Source organism: Euprymna scolopes, chromosome 4 (assembly GCF_053919585.1).
Source record: "Euprymna scolopes isolate OS-2025 chromosome 4, ASM5391958v1, whole genome shotgun sequence".
Classification (NCBI taxonomy): domain Eukaryota; kingdom Metazoa; phylum Mollusca; class Cephalopoda; order Sepiida; family Sepiolidae; genus Euprymna; species Euprymna scolopes.
The window spans coordinates 175,852,081-175,859,923 of record NC_136485.1 but is presented as its reverse complement, the minus strand read 5'-3'; the positions used below and the strand labels follow the sequence as shown (position 1 = coordinate 175,859,923).

Genomic DNA, 7,843 nt, shown 5'->3' with positions numbered 1-7,843 from the left:
AAACATAAAGTATGAATATAAAATATACATAGCGTTTCAGTGATAAACACAAAAATATTCGCTAGAGTTGTAGCAACTTATGTTGTCGAATATAATAAAAATCAAGATACTGTGACGAAGTATTGTGTAACTGCCGACGTGTTTCATAAAAAATAAACAACCTCATATCAGCACGTGTCACCTGTGACATTTCTCGAACTAACGGATTTCTTGATCAAGATAAAAAGCTTGCGCTCACAAACAATTAACAGTTGGTCTTCAGCAGTTGTGCATGGCATGCATTTATCTGGCGAGTTTCGACCTTCAATTCACGACTTTCAGATTTGAGATTTACAGATTTTTAATTCTGGTAAGCGCCATTTTTTCCCCTCTATTTATAATAATCATAAAATGTTTATAAATGCCAACTTGCTATTGGTTTTGAATTTATCGTATGCTAGACACCGAGTCAAAATCTCGGAAACGATCGTACATAAAATTGTTGTTCATGTTGACTACTTAGATTGTGTTTGTGGTTATTATGATTATCTCATAAAGTTATTTACCCTCTCTCTCTCTCTCTCTCTCTCTCTCTCTCTCTCTCTCTCTCAATAAATAACAAAAGTCTCACCAAGAAAGCTTAAAAGTACAATACTAGAGCTATAAATCTCTACTATAATATAGAAGGAACTTTGTCTGTGTGTTTGTGAGTTCGTTCCCTATAAACTCAAAAACAGCTGGATCGATTTTTATGCAATATTGCACAGATGTACTTTATGTATTTGGCAGTGTTCTTAGGTAGGCTTTGTGTCGGTCGGAATGCCTTTGATAAGTATCGATAATCAGTAATCGAAATAATCTAATGAAAGAAGAAACCGGCGGTTTGGAGCAAAGTTAACACCTTACACAGCCTAACATCACAAATGCATTTGAGGAGTTTTTTTTACCACACAAGCAGAAAGGCTCAACATATAAAATCAACAGTAGGTTCTTTGATATAACAGTGTCACGTTCGAAATGAATTTTACTGTTTAAAGCACAATTTTACACTGATACTTGACTTTTTCATTTTAAACTTAAATTCTAGCCATTATCACCATACAAGCAGTTTGGATGTTTCTGTAAGGAACACAATTGAACCATGTTACTTGATTTATGAACTTTAAGCTTTAATTCAAACCATTGTATATAAAAATAATTTTATAAAATCAACACTAGATTTTCTGCAGTGCAATGTAGACTACAATGTATTGTGGATTAAGTCACTGTAGGGAAGCATGTGAAGCTACCTCCAGGTGCACCGTAATGGATCCCCAACTAAAGCAGACAATCAATTGATTTCATTAAAAAATGAACGATTTCACCGATTTCGATTGCAATAAAAATGTGGGAGGGTGAAACATTCGATGATCATCATTTAATCCCAGGCAATGTCGGGCCTCTCTGCTAGTAAATTATAAAAATACTACTTTACAAGGAACAAACCCACATATTGTTGCCCATTTTCAAGATTTTAGGTTTTTATTGGTAACAATTGCATACAATTGTTTCGGCTCAATGTTGGCATGTATGTATATAATAATTCATTAATTATAACTCTGCACAACTGGGCAGCTCATAAGCGCATAGAAAAATACAATTTTTCAAGGTTTTCACAGCATATGAATATGGCAGGTGTTCACTTCATTTTTTTTTTGTCCACAACATATGTGTAATACGTCAAGCAAACATTATCAACACTCAATATGAGAGCCTGTTCCTTGTAAAGTGCTATTTCTCTCTCCCCCCTCTCTCTCTCTCTCTCTCTCTCTCTCTATATATATATATATATATATATATATATATATATATAATGTTTTTAAAGAGTAAATCTATAACAAAATCAAAATTATCAAGATAAGAAAAACTCAACAATATCAATGGGAGAAAAAACAATAATATTAAATGAAAGATGGGGAATAAAAGTTACATATAATTTTATTATATCATCAAAACAATAAGGGAAAATTTAAGAAAAAAACCTCTTTAGGCCCCGGCATTTCGAAGCTAAATACTTCTCATCTGAAAAAAGAGAAGGGCCAGGATTATATAAGATGCAAATATAGAAAAAACTGGCTTAATGACATTTAATATTATATATATATATATATATATATATATATATATATATATATATATAAAGTTATAAAAATATACATGGCAATTAAACTACACAGAATATTCCGCGTTTCATTCGTGTGAGAATTCATAAGGCTTATGCAACGAGAATGAAACGCAGAATATTCTGTGTAGCTTAATTGCCATATATATTTTTATAACTTACTACCTAGCTCTACCTACGTATTGAGCACTGTTGAAGTAAATACTGAAATTTTATGCATAAAATTATATTTTCATATCTTAATTTATGTGCTTAAATGAAGTAGCCACACATTGCGGACCCAAGCTAAAACTGTTGGAGATCTCGGAGTAGTAGGGGACCCCAGAGGTAGTCCATTATAGCCCACCAATGTGCGGATACGCCCTGGCACACTACCAACCCCTACCCCACTGTCTTGTGAGTGCCCTAGGTTGAATGAAGACTAGGGGAACCAACCCCAAAATTAAACACCACTGCCTTGTGGGCCTTATCACAGCAAAAGGCTAAGAGATGAGAACTCTGACTTCAAATCCTACTGCTGCCTTGCAGTTTTCCTTAAAAGGCTATGGAACCTCATCTAGGAAAAAAAGGTGTAGTAGCAGACACGATCGGGCAACTGTCTACCTCACTGAGATTACTTTCGACCAAAAGCTGTGGCCTCCTCTGCTGCCAGTCATCGCGGGTTCGGTCCACTGGAAATGAGCATTGGAGGTTCAGACGGTATTTATCTGATATGCAACAGATACTACATCTAAAATGCGCAAGCAAGTTAGGAGCCAAGGTGGAAAGTCCTGTAGCAAATAATAAAGCACTGAGGCCCCGACTAATCATCGTCGAGAATGACGGACTGCATGATGATGATGATGATGATATATATATATAGGCTGTTACGCATTTAGACTCCAAGTCCACGCATGTGTCTGTCAGGGTCCTTATGACAAAGTGGAAGATAACCTGACATGTTAAAGTAGTTAGAGGGGATAGAGGAGTGCAAGTTTGTTTCACTTAGTGCTAAGATATCCAGAGAGTCCACTAGAAGAGATGATGCTACATCATCTAAGTTAGTTCGAAGTCCACGGATATTCATTAATGCAAGCACCAAGGGAGGAGGCGAATTGTTTTGGGTTTAATTGTTATTTTGGATTAAGCTGTCATTTCATTTAATTTTATAATTTCAGTTTAGGGTGAGAGGTGCTAGACAAAGTGGATGTGCACAGCCAACATCATGCAACACAAATAAATCATCATGCAACACATGTAAACGATCATGCAACACAAGTAGACCATCATTCAACACAAGTAAAGGATCATGCTACACAAGTAAACCATCATGCAACACAAATAAATCATCATGCTACACAAGTAAACCATCATGCAACACAAGTAAACCATCATGCAACACAAGTTGACCATCATGCAACACAAGTTGACCATCATGCAACACAAGTAAACCATCATGCAACACAAGTAAACCATCATGCAACACAAGTAGACCATCATGCAACACAAATAAACCATCATGCAACACAAGTAGACCATCATGCAACACAAGTAAACCATCATGCAACACAAATAAACCATCATGCAACACAACTAAACCATCATGCAACACAAATAAACCATTGTGCAACACAAGTAGACCATCATGCAACACAAATAAATCATCATGCAACACAAGTAGACCATCATGCAACACAAGTAGACCATCATGCAACACAAATAAACCATCATGTAACACAAGTAGACCATCATGCAACACAAGTAGACCATCTTACAACATAAATAAACTATCATGCAACACAAGTAGACCATCCTGCAACACAAATAAACCATCATGCAGCACAAATAAACCATCAATTCAACACAAATAAACCATCATGCAACACAAGTAGACCATCATTCAACACAAGTAGACCATCATGCAACACAAATAAACCATCATGCAACACAAGTAGACCATCAGTCGTCTCCTCATCCACAGGAATGTGTCCTTGGGAATGCCACCTGAAGATGAGTACACCGTCCTTTTTCATATGTGATATGGCACTACATCCATCCCAATATTGTGCAATTTATGAAAGAGCCGTCGCTCTACGTGCTACCAAAGAGTTAAGAATTATCTCAAAAAAGGCTGAAGTATCAAAATGCAATATCAAATCTACAGGTGAGATTATTAGACAGGTCTACCCTCAAATACCTGTTATACCTATATATGTAAGAGTGATGCGGAAATCAAGAAAAGAATCGCAATGAAAAAACTCTGCCTTCCACAGTGCATCTTACAAAACAGAAACAAAATTGAACACAAAAATATATTGAAGACGTACATATGGTCAATTCTCTTTTATGTTGGACAGTAATAAAGGCGGCTAAAAGTCGTTTGGAAGCAACGGAGAGATGATTTTTAAGGAGAATTCTACAAATCTAATGGACAGAAAAGAAGACGAACATAGAAGCCATATGTAAGGCAGAGTACAGCAGATCATTACGTAATGCCATCCATACCAGACTGTTAAAGTTCTTCCGCCATTTAATGCAGGCACACAGCTTGGAAAAAGCTTGATGTTAGGAAAAATCACCGGAAACAAAGAAGAGAATAGTAAGACAACGAACAAAGTTAATTAACATTCTCGACAGGGTCACAGGAAACACAACTATAGATTTAATCAGAAAGACCAAATACAGAGGGGACTGGAAAGCCATGATCATTGATGTCTGTAATAACAGACCTGATACCTTAAGAAGAATGTTGTTAATTTTCAAATATGAGGCTGCGCCCACTTTTGTTGTTTTGTTTTTTTCATTTAGTGTAAAATCTCAGAAATCAAGGAATCCTTTTTCTGCGACTAACACTTGAATTCTTTATGCAGTATATATAGATACTAGCCTGGGTTCCCGGCGTTGCCTGGGTGTTTGGAGGTGTGTGTTGAGCAAAAATACAAAAAGAGTAGTAGTTGGCAGGCAGGTTCGAACCTGTACCACGAAGGAGGAAAAGAACATGCAAAAAAAAAAAAAAAAAACATGACGTCTTTGTTGTTGCTCCCATCGCCAAACCGGAAGTGGCGAAGGTTTAAATTAAGGCTAGTCAATCGAAAAGAGAGGATGACTTTCGAAAATATCGGTGAAAAAAGCGACACCTCCTTGTAGAAAAGTGCCCAGTTGAGGGTGAAGGAATTGATGTTTTAAGACAATTTTTTTTATATTTTTCGTCCGAAGGATCGAGCTTCAAGACAATACCAATCTCGTGAAAATCCCTCGCCTCTGTCGAAAGTTTTAGGCAGGCATATAAACATACATACATACATACATACATTTAAACAGACAAGTGAGATTTATATTATAGACGTAAAGTTCTCCTTTACCTATCAAACGTTGAAGAGCATTTATTTTCCTCCCCAATTGATCCATCAACTATTTTACTATGTGATACTATATATTTCTTATGGTCTCTTGGTCTTACTGGATTCTAGGACAAGGATTCATCTAGTCTGGTGGAGAATCTGTAGTGAAAGTAATGTAAAACGTGACTTACACAAGCAAACGCGCTTCTATCTATCTTGTCACTCAAGAAAGGAAAGAGAAAATAAAAACTTTCGTTTATGGACAGTCTATTAATACACATATGGCATTAATTTACATATGAACACAATGACTGCTGTGAAAAGGAATGAAGAGGAGAGCACATGACAGACTCTTTTTTTTTTTGACATATGAGAGAGAGAGACAGTGAGAATGTTCGGTGAAGATTACAGTTGAAGTAGGGAGTTAGCAAGAAGGAATTTGGACGAATATTTATTATTTTTAAATCTCAGTTTCATACATTATCAAAGTGAGTAGTGTCACTTGAGCTAACATCACTAAAAGATGTGTCATCTCTCACATGAATCAATGTATAGTAGTGTTGAGGGAATCTTATTTAAACTTTAAATATCAGTTTGAATATTTACTTATAGAATGAAGTATCCTCATGTTAGGTTTCCTCCAAAAAACAAACCTTGAACAGACAAAAAAAAAACTTGTAGAGATACTCGAGGATTGTGTCTAGTTGGCATTCAAATATTTACTTTTAAAATTTAACAAAATTGAAGGTGTTTAGATTTTCAGGTCGTGCTTGCACTCACTTTTTAAAATTCCTTTTGCATGAAACTATATATATCCCACATTACACGCCCTTATGCCTAGTAGCTGTTCTCTAAAATTCATAATGATCGATTAATTATTTTAAGAGTGAATCCAGTACATAAAAAATACTTAACATACTTAACTTTATAAAAATAAGAAAAGTTTTGGAAAAAACTGGAAGTATATATATATATATATATATATATATATATATATATATATAGTAACACCCCAGGATACAGCATTAAAAATTAGTAACAAAATACAGTACAATATATAATACACATGTATATAATCAAATAAATATATATGTAATCGTAACCTGAAAAAACGTATCCTAAGGCTACCGTATGCCGAGTTCTACTGTATATATATATATATATATATATATATATATATATATATATATATATATATACTAGCAGAAGTACACGTCGTTGACTGGGTTCAAAAACAGCCTACAGAAAATGGACTGTGATTGATGAAAGTATGATAGGTTATGAAAAGGAGGGGTTGTAAAAAGATAGGTTTTGATACTCCAAAATTTTACCCTAAGCAAAATATGATGAAAATAAAGATAATTTTCGCAAAAATATATTTTTTCATATCAACTTTGTTTCCATTCGTAGCCAAGAGTGACCAACAAAATGATGCTTCCTTACAAAGAGAAAATGTTATATATATAATAATATAAATATACAAGAAATAAATGTTACCATAGACAATAAAAGTTACTTTTATGGTAGAAAAGTTCATTTGTTTGTATTTTTAAGTAGTTTGTAAAAAAAAATTTTTTTTTTTTAATTCACGAACCGGTTTAAAAAAAATCGAAATGGCAGCGACTTTGAAATGGAGAGCCCCGTTTTCAATTTGAAGGAGGGGCACATGAGCATTCTGTGTTAACAATTTAAGAGAATTCTGTCAACGTAAGGAATATTTATAAACATATTTTAATGTTTTCTGTTATTTTGTGCTTGAGGAATATTCGATTATGGCATGTGTAGTTTATATAAAAATTCATTTAAGTAGTTATCGCCTTAAATTTCGTTTTAATTTTGGTTCGCTGAAACTATTTCAAGTAAAGAGCATTAAAAACTATTTCAAAACAAAAAAAACATGAACTGAACTTTTATTGACTCTGGTAACATTTATTTCTTGTATATTTATTTTTTCGGGTAGTCGTTTGTTGGCTTTTCTGCTAAACACTCTTGCTAAATAATATTGCCGAAATATTGAAAAACAAAGAAACAAAAACAGTTTTGAAAAATAATGAAGCTTTACTTACTTTAGTAAAACAATCCGAAACAGCAAAATGGGATATTAAAAAGTAAACACGTAACTACTTTAGTTTTTTAAAGCAAAGAATCGATATAAATATGAATAAGAAGGAAATGGCGCTCTTTTCAAGCAGAACAGCTTCGCTTCAATTTTACAGTATTGAACGCTGTAGTATTGTGCCATCAGATTCAGGGTTGTACTATTGTAATGTAAAAAACACGCAGAAAGGGTTGTAATCAACTGAATTCCTTCTTGTACACTGACAAAAAAAGCTTAAACAGATATATAAATAAAAATAGAAAGGTTATGTAAATATTTTTAAAA

General features: G+C 34.1%; 1 long non-coding RNA gene across 1 annotated transcript in view; it reads left to right on the top strand.

The window, feature by feature from the left end:
• Positions 1-250: 250 nt before the first annotated feature.
• The window catches only part of LOC145270361 (uncharacterized), a 39,237-nt gene continuing 31,644 nt past the window's right edge, over positions 251-7,843 (top strand). Inside the window, exon 1 of the long non-coding RNA XR_013865325.1 lies at positions 251-349. This is a non-coding gene — a long non-coding RNA (uncharacterized LOC145270361). The remainder of the gene's footprint in view (positions 350-7,843) is intronic.